The sequence below is a fragment of the Chiroxiphia lanceolata genome, chromosome 4 (genome assembly GCF_009829145.1).
Source record: "Chiroxiphia lanceolata isolate bChiLan1 chromosome 4, bChiLan1.pri, whole genome shotgun sequence".
NCBI lineage: Eukaryota > Metazoa > Chordata > Aves > Passeriformes > Pipridae > Chiroxiphia > Chiroxiphia lanceolata.
The window spans coordinates 53,566,969-53,581,275 of NC_045640.1; positions in this window are offsets into that span (position 1 = coordinate 53,566,969).

A 14,307-nucleotide genomic window follows, 5' to 3' on the forward strand; every position below is an offset into this window, starting at 1 on the left:
CTTTCCCCAGCAAGGAGTACAAAGACAAAAGCATTTTACACCTAGCAAAGAAAAAGGGAAAGGTTTAATTACACGTTAGGTCGTGCCTGAAGATGTTAAATTTAGACAGCTAAATACCTTCCCCACAATATATACAATTGTAGATAATTCCTTTTTTCAACAAATGAATGAGGCAGCCACACTCCAGTGCAATCTATACCCATCCCTCATCAGGGATGTGATCATGAATAGCTCCTGCAAAACTTGCCATAAACAACAATAGCTTACACTCCTAGACCTGGTTGTACTCTTGGATATAATAAAACAAGTGGAAGCTGCTGAATTAGAATCAAATATCTGAAGTACCGTCAAAGTATCACAGCTGGCTATTTAGAGACGTAGTTTGTTTTTCAGAAAATGCAGGACAAGTAGGCCGGCATTCAAATTTACACTTTCCAAGAGTGGGAAGTAGGAATGTAGCCTAGCATTTTGCTTTCAGCTAATGGCCAGGGTCAAAACTAGTGCAAAGCCATTGCAGTTCACTGTCAAATACATTAAATTGAATAAAAATAAAAGAGTTATGAATAAGACCCTTTCAATCAAGCTATTTTCTGTCTTCTACAATGAAAACATCTTCTCACTCTATTCTCTTGCTCCTTTCATGCCCTAATTTCCTGGCTGCTAGCTAAAAGGATGGGTAGATCTTTTGCCACTGAAATTCAGATGTCTCTCCAGCAGATAACCATAGAACATGTAAGAACTCTCCTCCCACTCAGAGTTGAGTTTCAACAAGGTCTTTTGACCTCTACGTCTGCTTGACTTTAGAGCAGAAAGATTTTCAAGCAGTCCCTTCCCCAAAGTGTAACATGTAGGAAGAAACCCACATGAGCTTTTCAGCTTGGTAACAGGTTGCCCCTGATTTCAGGCGTGAAATGCACAGTTTGGGATGGTGAGCAGCTTGCTCATCTTGCATTTGCTTCTGTGCTGTAACAAGCACATCTTGGTCAGGCAGCCTTGGCTCTGTCTAGGGATTAGAAGCCTTTTGGGTTTTGAAAGCTCTCATAAAGAGATATATCCAAGAACCCTGAAAGCAAAGGATTTCAGGCTATTTAAGTTTGGCTGCTTCTTTGCTGTAGCCTATCCTGTTGCAGTCTGCTTATGGTCAGCTTCCCACTGAACTGAGCACAGCTTGGGAGAACTGCAGAAAAACAGTGGTATCAAAAATAAGGTTATTGTAGTCTGCTGAGAAACTTGCTAACTGCACCAGGGAATTAATCAAAACAGTTGAAAGCTTGAAGGTCACCATCAGAATGGTATACCTTCATCAAATTTAGTTGGTTTTCTCAGCTTATCTCTCTTTTTCCACTAAAATTCACCAACATGTACAAAGCACCTTCCACGACAAGGACTGGCAGTCAGCCACCATGGCTTTTACTTTCCTCTATAGGACTGGGACCACTGAAAACTGTGATGTGATGGCCTCTGTTATCACTCTGTACCCGAGAATTGGGACTGTGTGCAGCACGCTACTATTGTGATTTTTCCAAATGTGTGTCTCTCTCTCCATGCTTTGAGCTCCTTTATGGAAAGGTACATCTACAAAGATCCTGAATCTAGGAGAAGGAAAACAAGGAAAATAAAGTGCTGTAAGATGAAAGTCATTCTCATAGTCATTCAGGATAATGTTAATGTCTAGTTTAAAGCCCTATTAACCTCCATTGTCAACAAATCATCCTACTTGTATATATTCTTCCACTTTGCTTCCCATCCCTCCTACACTTCATGGTAATCCGTGAGCACTAAGATTTGCATCCAAATACTAACTTTGTCATGTGGCAAACTCTTCCATGGCATTTCAATTAGTTTTGCTAGCATTTTCTTAAAATGGCTGAGACGTGATTACAGATCCCCACTCCACAATCATAATGAAGTAACTACCAGGATGAATTATAACATGGTTTTAAATAATGTTGTTGTTTATTGGTTTGACAGGTTTGTAGACAGTGGTACCTCCCACGCAAAAGGAAAATCACCTATTTAAGCTTTGCATCAATTCAAGTAGGTGCAAAAAGAAAATATATGGTCTAGAGAGCCCGTCTCTTAGTGTACATTCAGTCCTCAAGATCTCTGCCATGGCTGCCAACGAGTACTTCAGCCCCTGCCAACTGTAGCCATAGTTTTGTGATTTGGACAGAAATTTCCCCACTAGAACCTGGAAAAAGCCCAGTAACTCATTTCACACTGGCTCACAGCCATCAGTGATGGTAATGACTTTTGGGCATTGCTCTGATTCAACAAGTCTGGTAATGTAGGAGGTGAAAAGCTCTTTATGCTGTTCCTCTGCATTCTGTAGTTTAAATCTTAAGCCATCCTGTTCCCAGAGGATGAAGAATTAGCAATAGTTATCTTAACAGACTGATTTCTGTGCCACAGCTGTGTGATTTATGTGCTGTCTATGCAGTGAAAAAGCAGATCTCCCATGACCTTGCATGGGTTTGTCAGGAGTAAAAGCCAGACTTGCTCCTTCCCAAAACAGATGCTAAGGGCCACCAACAAGCATCTTCAGGGAAAAAAAAAGTGTCAGAGTTCTGTGCTTACATCTTTCAGCTTAGGGTATTTGAAGCCTCAGATTGATTCAATATCAACCATTCATATTTTCCCAGTCTAATAACAACATCTGGCTAGCAACAGCACCCACTGACTGGGAATGATGCTTACTGCTTCAGAGAAGGTACACACCTAGGAAGCTTTACACATCATGGAATAGCTTTTTCAGCTGCTGCTTTGCACTGGAAATTAAGGATATTCATACAAAAATGTCTGAACAGTAACTGAAAACAAAAGAAAGCAACCCACTCAAACCTGAGAAGAAAATCAGTCAATTTGATGGAAGTGTTAGAGGGAAACTTTAAACCATAAGATGGCTTCATTTATGCCCTCCATTAATCTACATAGTGCACTTTTCCTCAAAAAAGTCTTTTATTAAAATACAAAACTATCTTGCAACACCCTGCTAGAGTTTCCTATGCCATATCATAAACCACAACCTGATGACTTCCCCCCAGGACACAGTTATATCATCAACATGATTGTTTTAGGAGAAGGGGAAATAAGTAACTGCTAACTCGCTCTACTTTACAGTCATCAGATAAAAGAATTTCCATGGGATATTTTTTGGCAAATAGTCAGCAATGAAAACACAGCACAGTTAAAGAACTTGAAATAAATTGCACCTCTTAACTCAGCCTGATCTACTGTGTAAAATAGTCAAGAGGTAACAGTAAAACACTTTTTTATTGGTGATAAATATATAACAGAGAAGGAAAACTGGATCAAGATAGTTTCCTTTGCTGGATATTCAAGGCTACAATAAAACTCAAGAAAAGATCAGATGTTGACCTGCATATTTTTGATCTAAAAACACAGTAAACAAAATCTAGCAGTAATACACCAGAAAAATGAAAACAACGTGCTTTCCTTTTCAGCGTGTGACTATATTGCACTAGTAAGCCCAAGCTGAGGTTGGTATCAATCAGTGTTTGAAAACAGCTGTACCTTGATATATATTTACTGTAATAAACTGACATACTAAAAAAATTGTAGCATTGTGGGGTTTGTGCATGATTTACACCATTTCCCACCTATGCTGGATTTCCTGTACACCAAAGTATATAGAACCTACACATTGCTCCTTCTTATCTGTATATTTCAAAATTTGGGGTCATTTTGCTACTATTCATGATGCAAATAAAGCTTAAAATATATTGTACTTTTAAACAATCCATCAAGGTAGTTTGCTTAAAAACTGTTTCTGTCCATACTCATAGAATTGCCACTGAGTGCCAATATAGCTATATGCACAGAGCACCACTTTAAACAATGTATTTATTTTTCAGAATTATTAGCTAAATAGTTACATTCAGCATGGAATGTAATAAGCTGTGACAAAGCCACTGAGAAAAGGCCCTTCAAATTAATACCCATACCATACTACTCACAACTTAACACAACTTAACACAAAGGCTTCTCTGGTGTCATTGCCCATGGAAAATGAACATGTAATCTGCTGTCTACCATTACATCACAGGAGTCTCTGACCCAAGACTCCATGGTAAAGGAATGCTGGAAGGAAAACCTTCCCTTGGTCAAAGAGGATTGGGGTCTAGAACACTTAAGCAGAGATCCACAAGTCCATGGGCCCCGATGGGATGCATCCATGAGTGCTGAGAGAGCTGGCAGACACCGTAACAAATCTCTGAAAGGTTATGGCAATCCAGAGAGGTGCCTGAGGACTGGAAGGAAGCAAGATATCACACCAGTTTTCAAAAAGGGTAAGAAGAAGCACCCTGGGACCTACCAGCCAGTCAGCCTCAGCTGAATCCCTGGAAAGGTGATGGAGCACCTCATTCTGGAGGCCATCTCTATCCACATGGATGACAATAAGGTGATCAGGAGTAATCCACACAGATTCACTAAAGTTAAATCACGCTTGACCAATCTGATTGCCTTCTTCAATTAAACCCCTGGATGGATGAGCGGACAGAAGTGAATATCGTCTGCCTGAACTCAAGCAAGGCTTTCAACACTGTCTCTCACAACATCCTCATAGGCAAACTCAGGAAGTGTGGGCTGGATGAGTGGACAATGAGGTGGACTGAGAGTTGGCTGAACGGTAGATCCCAGAAGGCTGTAATCAGTGGCACAGAGGCTATTTGGAGGCCTGTCACTAGCGTTGTCCCTCAAGGTTCAATACTAGTCATTCATCAATGACTTGGGTAAAAGGGCAGATGCCTCCTCAAGCTTGCTGACAACACAAAGCTGGGAGGAGTGGCCGATATCATAGCATGCTCTGCAGCCCTTCGGAAGGACCTTGAGAGGTTGGAGAGATGGGCAGAGAAGAAACATCTAAAATTCAACAACAGCAAATGCAAGGTTCTGCACCTGTGGAGGAATAACCCCAGGTACCACTACAGACTGGGGGCCGACTCGATGAAAAGCAGCTCTGCAGAGAAGGACCTGGGGATCCTGGTGGACAACAAGCTGTCCATGAGCATCACCTGAACAAAACAGGGGATGGAAGTTAAGGTACAAAGATGTGAAATGAACAGTCTGGATATTAAGCTACAAACAGCAGAGTTTGTGCCACACTCTTCGCTTAGAAAATTTTTATTAAAAAAAATATAGGAAGATTGCTGTTAACATCCAAAGCTAGTTAGTTCTGCTTCTAAGCTGCAAATCGCCACATACACTTGCAGTTCTCAGCAGCAAACACCAAATGCGACCATCAGGAGACTACGCAAATATCACTACAAGCGATCTTGAAAACTCTCCTGAACAGTAGCAACAGGGGAAAAAATACGCAGATGGGAAGCAATGCAATGTGATACCATTGCTACTAATCTATGCTTTGCTATTTGATCTTCAGGAAAGCAGCAAAGATTGCACTCGGTGAGCTGTAGATTTTTACTTATTATCATTTCAGATGATATTTAGACTGAGGCATTCAGACAATGGAATTTAAAAGAAACAGCAATAGACAGCTTTGATCATGTGGCTCTCTTAGATATGTTTAATAAATCATTGTCACTCCTGTTCCCTTTCCCAGTGAAAAGAAACACAAGACCACCACGCAGTTAAGACAAAAATAGCACCTGGAAGATAAAAATATCAGCTAGCCATTCTCACCCCAAGATCAAAGACTGCACCTGTATATTAAAATATAATTACATGTACACATGCCATGCTTGCAGAAAACAGTGCCAACATTATTCAGAGGTGCCAGCGCCCTTCTAACTGATGGGGTTTGGCTGTTCACGAGTAGATGTGACATAACCCCAGCTCAGCATAAAGAGCAACCTACTTCACAAATTACTAATTCCTTTCTAATTCCTACTACATCGGAGTCATTCCCTCTCACTTCTCATAAGAATAAATTAAACAGTGTAGATATCTACAAAAACAAAACTGTCATATAGCTATGTTATGGCATAAGCATGGTATATTTTTACTGGCTTTTTAACAATTTACATATATATATATATATAAAACTTTATTGATTAGCTTATCATGCTTCTCAAATCAGGGGGATGATGCTTCCTACCAATTTCCCTTCCCACTTTTCCACAAGTGCCTATCTATCTCCCAGAAGGACAGATTATTTAGCGTCTGAAAAAGGAACTAGTATATTTTGATAGTTTTTCATGGATGAACGCCAAACGCTTCCCTAAATCCCACGTGATTATGACACTCTCAGCAACTAACTGTTGCTGAATGAAGTGCTCAAGGATCTGCAAGAATTTTTCTGCCTGGAGGTAAATGCCACCCTGACAGGCCACCAGGCCAAGCAGAGTTTTAAGCAATTGAACAAGTGACAGTATAAATTCCTGCCCTGTTAAGCTGCCAAGGCAGGGAGTGCACTGAACTGACTGCTGCTACTGTTGGCCTCACCACACACGCTGCACAGGGATTTGAACTGCACGTGTAGAAATTGTAAGCGATAAAGAAGACCTTTGTGTTCACGAAGGAGGGCTGAGGCACAAATCTTATCTTCTGCAAACATGGCCGAATGCAACAGAAAGTGTCACTGACTTATTCACTTTGACAGAAGACAAATAAATCCATTTAGAGGGGCAGGAAAGCATCTCTACTGCAAACCAAAATTAATTGCGTGCCTGGAACAACAATAATTAATTTTGACCACAGACATAAGAGCTATGGTTTTCCCGAAGTGTTTGAGCAGCCTAAAAGCACTTCCCTATCTGAATGCCTCAGAGCATCTGCTGAGCTGGTGTCTGGGCAGGAAGGAGGTGGGTGCCACACGGGCCAATGGCACTGCCACCAAGCCATTAACCAGTCCCCACTGGCAGGTTTCCACTGGGCGCTCTGTAAGAGGATGAACCAGCCGTCAACCCCACTGGGTTTGCTTGCTTTGTTTTTTTCCAATGTCATATGGATATATCTTCACAATTATACTTCATAAAGAACCTCAAAGTCTAAGAAAGAAATGTGAATTGCAAACATGCTTGCAAACTTGTATCCCATGTGTTCTCCTTGACCAGAAGTTTTCAAGAGCTGCATGACCACCTTTGTCTCATTAGAATTCTCTACAGATTTCTCTACAATTCTAGTCAAACGTAAAACTTTTTTTTGCTCAGTGGCCAGCCATATATGGACAGTGATGAAAAGTTTTAGGAGAAAAAGTACATTTGTTTTTGACTATTTTTCCAATTAACTAGTATTTGAAATGTATAGAACAGATGCAGCATTTTAAGAAGCGTTACTGACATACACATGCACCATATATTGCCAAAATACCTTTAAAATTAGACAGAATGGTGACTATTGCTAAGGCTAAAATCAGTCTCAGCTCCATAATTTATCCTCACAAGGCAAACCTGGTATCAAAATTGGCCTATTATTGCCAAAACTTTTAATTAATTTTTAAATTAAGTTAGTTTTTAAATTAACTTCAAATTCAAAGATTAATATAAAAGGACATTTCATGAGAAAAAGTGAAACATCCTTTTAAATTCAATATCAGGCTGAATTCCAATTACTAGTTCTTCCAAAACCTCTTTTTTCCTCAATCCTCACCAAAAATGGAAACAGGAAATCTTTTTATTTATCTGCAGTATTTTCTCTGTAAATCTACCACCTTTCTCCTTAAATCTAAACCAAGTAAAGTGCACCAAAAGGTTTCCAGCAGACTCCTGATGCCATACAAACTCTGACCCACAGTCCAAGCAAATGAATAGGAAATCTCCAGTATGTGTGCGTGTCCCTGCAAGAAGTGAAGCTGCAAACACAAGACTGTGCATCATGAGCATCTGGCTCCCTGTTGCCCCATGGGGCAGCCCCACATCTTGCCAGCACACCAGCGATACTGCTTTTTCTTCAGTCATGCATTTCCCTTTTTGGCCTTTCTGTGGAACCCACTGAACTTCATTGTTTTCCTTTTTTTTTTCAGTCTCTGTAGTGTTCTGCTCAAACCAGGCTTTAAAAAAAAAAAAAAGAATCAAAAAGAAAATAAAAGAAAGAAAAAAGAAGAAAAAGAGAAAAAAGGGAGGGGGGTTGGAAAGCACAAGTGCTTTGTGAGCTGAAAAGCTAAGCCTTCTACTTACACTGGGTTTCCGCGCGCTTGCTACATCGCTGCCAGATTCCCCGAAGATGAGAGTCATGTGAGGAGGCAGAGGGTGGCTCTCAGGGCTCTGCTAAGCAAACACAGCACCGTAGGCTGGGCTAATCCTGCACCTGTGGCGTGTTATTCAGCAGTAAAGAAATGTAGTCCAGACTGCCTCTGCTTAATACGGCTCAGCTGTTTCTCTCTGTACTCTCTTTGATTGTAAGCTGGCAAACAATATTATTTCAGCCAGGCGCAATGGAATATTCAGGCTACATAGGATATGACAGTAGAATGGTGAAAGAAAAAGAAAATCCTGGAATTACAAATAAAACAGAGATTCTGAGCAATACAAAATTTGTAATTATTTCCAGATGGCTGACAACGCCTTCCAAGGTCAGTATGTGAAACGCTGACTGAAGCTGGAGCCCTCTGCTCCTCACCTCTCTTTAAAGCGTGTCTACCTGTGATACAGAACACACACCACAACAGCCTGGCCCTCATTTATCCAGTTCAATCCATATTTGCCAATGAGCGCAATCACAAGAAGGTTTCAATGCTTTTTAGGATGCCTCCAGCTTACTTTGTAGGCAAAACAAAAATGCCAGTTGAGAACAGACTATTAAAAGAAATGGTATGCAACCAGCAACTTGTGATTTTATTTTCAGAGAAAGAGCCACCAAAGAGACCGTGAAGTTGCTACCAGGATACATAGGCTTTATAATAGCACATTACCAAAAAAAAAAAAAAAAGGGGAAAAAAAAAGAAAAAAAATAGGAAACTTGACAAAACTGATACAAACAGCATCAAAATTAGTTCTTGTAATGGAATAATAGCAAGAATTTCACTCTAAGGTAAAGTATATACCAATTGAGTGTGATTTGTGATCCTGATATGTACTGTACAATTTGACTAACCACTGTTAAAAATTCCATGTAATTGTGATCAACATACATATATATCTATCTATATATATAAACCAAAAGAGTATTAAGAACAAAACCCCACATATTAATATTTCAGATACTTGAAATAATTTAGTTAACTTATAACTTTAATGCAAAGAAAAGTAAGGTGATAATTGGAATTTATTCCAGATAACATGGTCATAATATATCACATCCCCTTCAAATAACATCTATCACTTCCATGGTGTCCGTAACTGTTAGAGATGACCTGTAGCTACTGTAACTAATGCTTCTTTCTGATATTAAGTTGTAAACATCAGACATTGCAGTCAGAATATGCTCATGGCATTTGTACTTAGCTGCTTTTCTCTACAAAATGATACTATGGTTTCTACTTCGTCATTACCTAACCTAATTCCATGTTTGGAAACTGGTAATGAAAGAAAGAGTTATCAGAACTACGTATTCAATTTCTTGTTGGGAGGTTTATTGCAGCTGCTGTTTATCACTGGGATTATTTCCAAAGAAGTAAGAGCTTTATTCCCTATGCGAAAATGCTCAAAACTAACCTGTGTGAACTTTCAACTGGTTTCATATAGAAGAGCTGACTCTTCAGGATGCTGAGTGAAACAAGTATGATATCTGGATATTTGATTTGATCACAAAGGAAAAAGTAAGAAACAAGATTTTATACACCATAAACATTAAAAAAAGTTGCCTCCAATTTCCTCTTTCAAAAAAAAAAGCATATATTTGCAAATACTACTTCCTTTTTTTGGAGCTTTACACATGCTTTTTTTAAAGCTATTTGATACTAGCAGAGACAATGATTCAATTTTTCCTCCTCCATACTGTTTGGTCTGTTCCTGCTGCATCCCTACTTTAGAAAGCTACTGGTACACTCTATCAAGACCACATATATCACATGAAAAAGATACACAACATGCAAACTTGCACAAACACAATGTTGTAATATGGTCCAGCTAGAAACTACTTGGACTGCACGGTGGTGCTCCTGGCAGCAATTCACGTCCCTCCTCTTCAACTCTCTGAGGGCATCCTCCTCATTCTGCCTTGTGTCTCCTGCAGATCATTCATGGGAATGTCCAGTAAAAACATCTTCAGAATGGTAAGTAGTGCTTTGAATTTCCTTTCTTTGCACAGTGTGGCTTTTGCACCATATGTGGTGTTATCCAGACTGTGCTCCATACCAGCCTGCTGTTCTCCTGCCAATACAACGCTCGAAACCTACTTTTAAGATAATACGAAAGCTCAGAAAAACAATGAACAACATGGAAGCTGGAGCATAAACAAGACTGATATAAGTTTCTTTAAGCAGGAACAGCTTTCATATACAGTTCTTTTTACAACCAGTCACCCACCTAAATGTTTACATTTAATCAGCTTTCAAAACAGTGGACTAGACTGTGGAGACATAGGAATTAGGTACAGAGACCGCTTTGTATAACACTAGCTGAAATTCACCTAAAGCCAACAAAAGCTGCCTGCTAGATTGACTATTTGAAACCAGAACATTGTGGTGGCTAAAATTCTTCAAGGCCAGTACCCACCTCACAACACCTATATTTGCCATTTCCAATAAATACTCTTCTTGCAAGTTAAAAAAACTCAGGAAAAGATCATATTGACAGGCTGACAGAGTATAGAACAATTCTGATGCTTAATGCCATGAGGCATTGTTGCTCCCTATAGTATTTAAATTTGATGGATAAAAAAGGAATTTTTGTTCCCAAGGTAATAATAATAGAGTATTACTGATGGGTGGCAAATCTACTTCTTTTTCTTTCCCCTTTCTCTTCCCAGAGCATGCACTTAACCCTATTACAAAGGAGCCTACCGCTTTCCACTCAGGAACTAACCCAAAGGTCAGGAAAATAAAAAAAGTCATCTTTCTTTCATTAATAAATTAAAATGTCATATAAAAAGCCCTAGAAGAAAATATAGTAATTGCCAGCTGCCTAATTATTTTCTCATCCTCTTCCAGACCTCAACACAATGCCTCTGTTAGGCTGCCTGCCAGTGATGTTTGGAATATTAGAAATATACTCAATTTCTGCAAAGACTTCGTGTTGCAAACTATGCTCTGATGGGCATAACTGAAGCAAATATAAGAGTAATCTGATACTATTTACCTTAAATTATGAGGGAAGCGAGACTACTGTGTGCCGTCAACTCACCCTTGGGTTTTTCCTCATATTCGTAGAAGAACAGTTCAGTAATAAGAGGTTAGAGGTGGCTGAGGACAAGTTTTGTTTCCCAATTAACACTACTGAGCCATGAAAGCCTTGTCTACTAGGCGCCATCACATACAAACTATCCTCCCACTGCACAGGGCCCTTGCTCTCTGCAGAGTTCAGTGTCTCCTAACTTGCTCAACAGTGTAAGCAGAGGGATCATTAGTTATGACTAGTAGAGTCTAGGAGATAATGTTGACTCTTATTTCAGGAACTATTAAGCTATAAACACTGCTCTGAAAGCCATTTATCTGCATTTTAAGATAAACAGAGAAGCTATTCAATTAAGTAGTCTGCAAGAAATAAGCTACAGATGCCAAATCGAACAACTTTTAAATTCCAAAAAAGAAATTCCGTTCATTTAATAAGCACAACTTTATACTACAAAATTACTGACATGGAAGTTCATAAGCAGCATAGCTTAACCACTCCACTATGTCTGATAAAAAAAATACAAATCGAAGTGTAATTACCAAACAGTTATATCCAAGCAATCTAAATTACATGCACTTACAATTTGCAAGTTACTTCCGCAGCTGCCAGTTATGAAGTACAGCATTATGAAGTTGCATACAGCAGTATTTACATTTTATCTCCACATTGCTACAATCTGAAAATGAGATACTATCCTAGACCTCCACAAATGAGATAAATGCCGGAGCTGTCATGCTCAAATCTGCACTTGCTAAGGAGAACATTCTTACTGAGATAAGCAAAAGAGTATGAAATTAATTTCTTGAGTGTTGCCAAATAACCAAATTTTTTAAATTAACATTATTCATCTATTTGGACGTATCACTATAAGATCTTTAAGGTACCAGTTTAATGAAATTAAAAGCAAAAGAACCAACCTCAAATCACTAAAAAGCATACCCACAAAATAGTTCCCAGTATCTTTTAAAAAGCTGTAAAATACAAGGCATTCTAACTGTCAAGGAAAAAGATGAATTTTTTTTTTTTTTGGTCACAAAAATTAAAAACCTGATCTTTCCTCACACTTCCAGATGCCAGAGATTTTCAAGCCAGCTCTGAGGTCAGACAGGGGAACACGCAGGTGCACCATGCATCGGCAGCTGAAAGCTTGCAAGGTTGTGCCGGAATCTGATCTGCCCCCCCTTCCCCACATTCCTGCCAGCATTATAAACGTTCCTTGGAGGAATAATACCCTAATGCGGACTAATTTTCCGCAAACAGCCTCAGGCTTATTAAACCTCTTCTTTATCAGCATTGTTCAAAGCAGTTTTTCTGGTAATATTGAACTGTCTTATGCCCATCTAAAAAGAAAAGAAACTCCTTTTATGTTATCTCTAGTATCATTTCTCCTATTCAGGTCCACTGGCACTACACAATAGATTCAATAAAAATATTCAGTTTCATCATATGGTAGTAATGTCTTAAAGACTATGACACGGATTAAGAGAGAGAGAGAGGGGGTCTGTTCCCATAAATAAATATAAAGAGATCACTCTCCAAAAAGGATTTGATAGATTTCTATGAGTGACTCATCTCAGCAATCAGGCAAGCTCAAGTGAATTAGGAGGACAATATTCCTAAAGCAGGTGTTTTCCAGGACCTGCAATTCTTCACAGTCCCTAAATGGCCTTTTATCCTTCCCTAAACAAATTCTTTTACCTTCATAAATATCACGCAGACTTTGTTAACATGAAAAGTCTTTGCCATTACAACAATTAAAAAATTTGAACATGCTATTACCTAGCTTCATTGTGGAGCCAAAAAAAGAGCTAGTCTGCATTCAAGCGCCCTGCAAAGCAGCATAACCTAAGACTGAGACTATGATCTGCAAAAACCAAAAATGGATCCTCTTCCCAAAGTGATGAATACCTATGTCACTTTATCCCAGATGTTCCATACTGCACCTTGCCCATCTGCAAATCACTGATGTGAACAATTATGTTCTTTCAAAAGCATTTCTGGTTTGCAGATGATAATTTTTATTACAGGACTGGCAGAAGAATGCCATCTGCAAACATTCCTTCTTCCCCAACTCCATTCAGATTATGCTGAATGGCCTGAAACTCCAAATACAGCAGAAGATAACAAAATACAGAATGGAGATGCAGCCAGAGGATATCTGCCCATCCTAACCACACAATCTAATAACAATTGAAATGATAAAACCAGTTGTACTGTAAATTGTTACTTCTGAGGAAAACAGCAGATCAAATAGGGCTGTATTTTCCAGTGTTTCTTCTACATGCTGTTCAGTGTAAAAGCACCCAAAAGAGATTGCCAATACGGACAGCGGGAAAAGGAATGCAGGCACAAGCACTGGGGGAAGGCAAGCTATGCATCCATGGTCTTTCATCAGTTCAATTCCAGCTAGTAGGGATATTTTGAAAGAAATATAAACAAACAAATATATTGTTTATGTATTACATATATAAGATACATATTCTACCTAAACATAACATATGCAAATAAATAAATAAATAACCTGTGAGGGCTCTAAATTGATGAAACAAAGAGTTAGTTGCACTGAACAAAATCACTGTCGAAATGAAACTATTTGAAAATTAAAAATACTGCCACTGTTCAATATGATAATGCCATTAGCAATTTAAGTATGCAAGCTATGGTCCTCACAGTCATTCTTCTCACGTGCACAACGAGTCCGTGATGTAACATTTTGATCACACGCATTTAAGTATAAAATAAGGAAATTAAATGAAAACTGCTATTTAGGAAAAGACTTAGAAACCAAGCCGAAGCAACAGCCCTATGCAAGAAACCAGATGCTCCCCCCACATGTAGCTCAGTTACTGACCTTGCTGCAGAGACAAACCTGCAGTACTGCCCAGTGTGTGTGCTCTGATGACCATGTGGTGCCAAGCACCACAAGGATGACTGCTAATGTTCTCCCTATCATGCTGAAAAGATCTAAGTATTGTATTTTACACCATTTATAAATGAAAATAAAACAACGTTTCCTATATTTTATTATTCTATTCTTCTAATAATTCTCTCATCTTTCCCATTTTTCCTCAACCTACTTCCTCCACAACGTTTTAAGCATTTAATTTCTTTT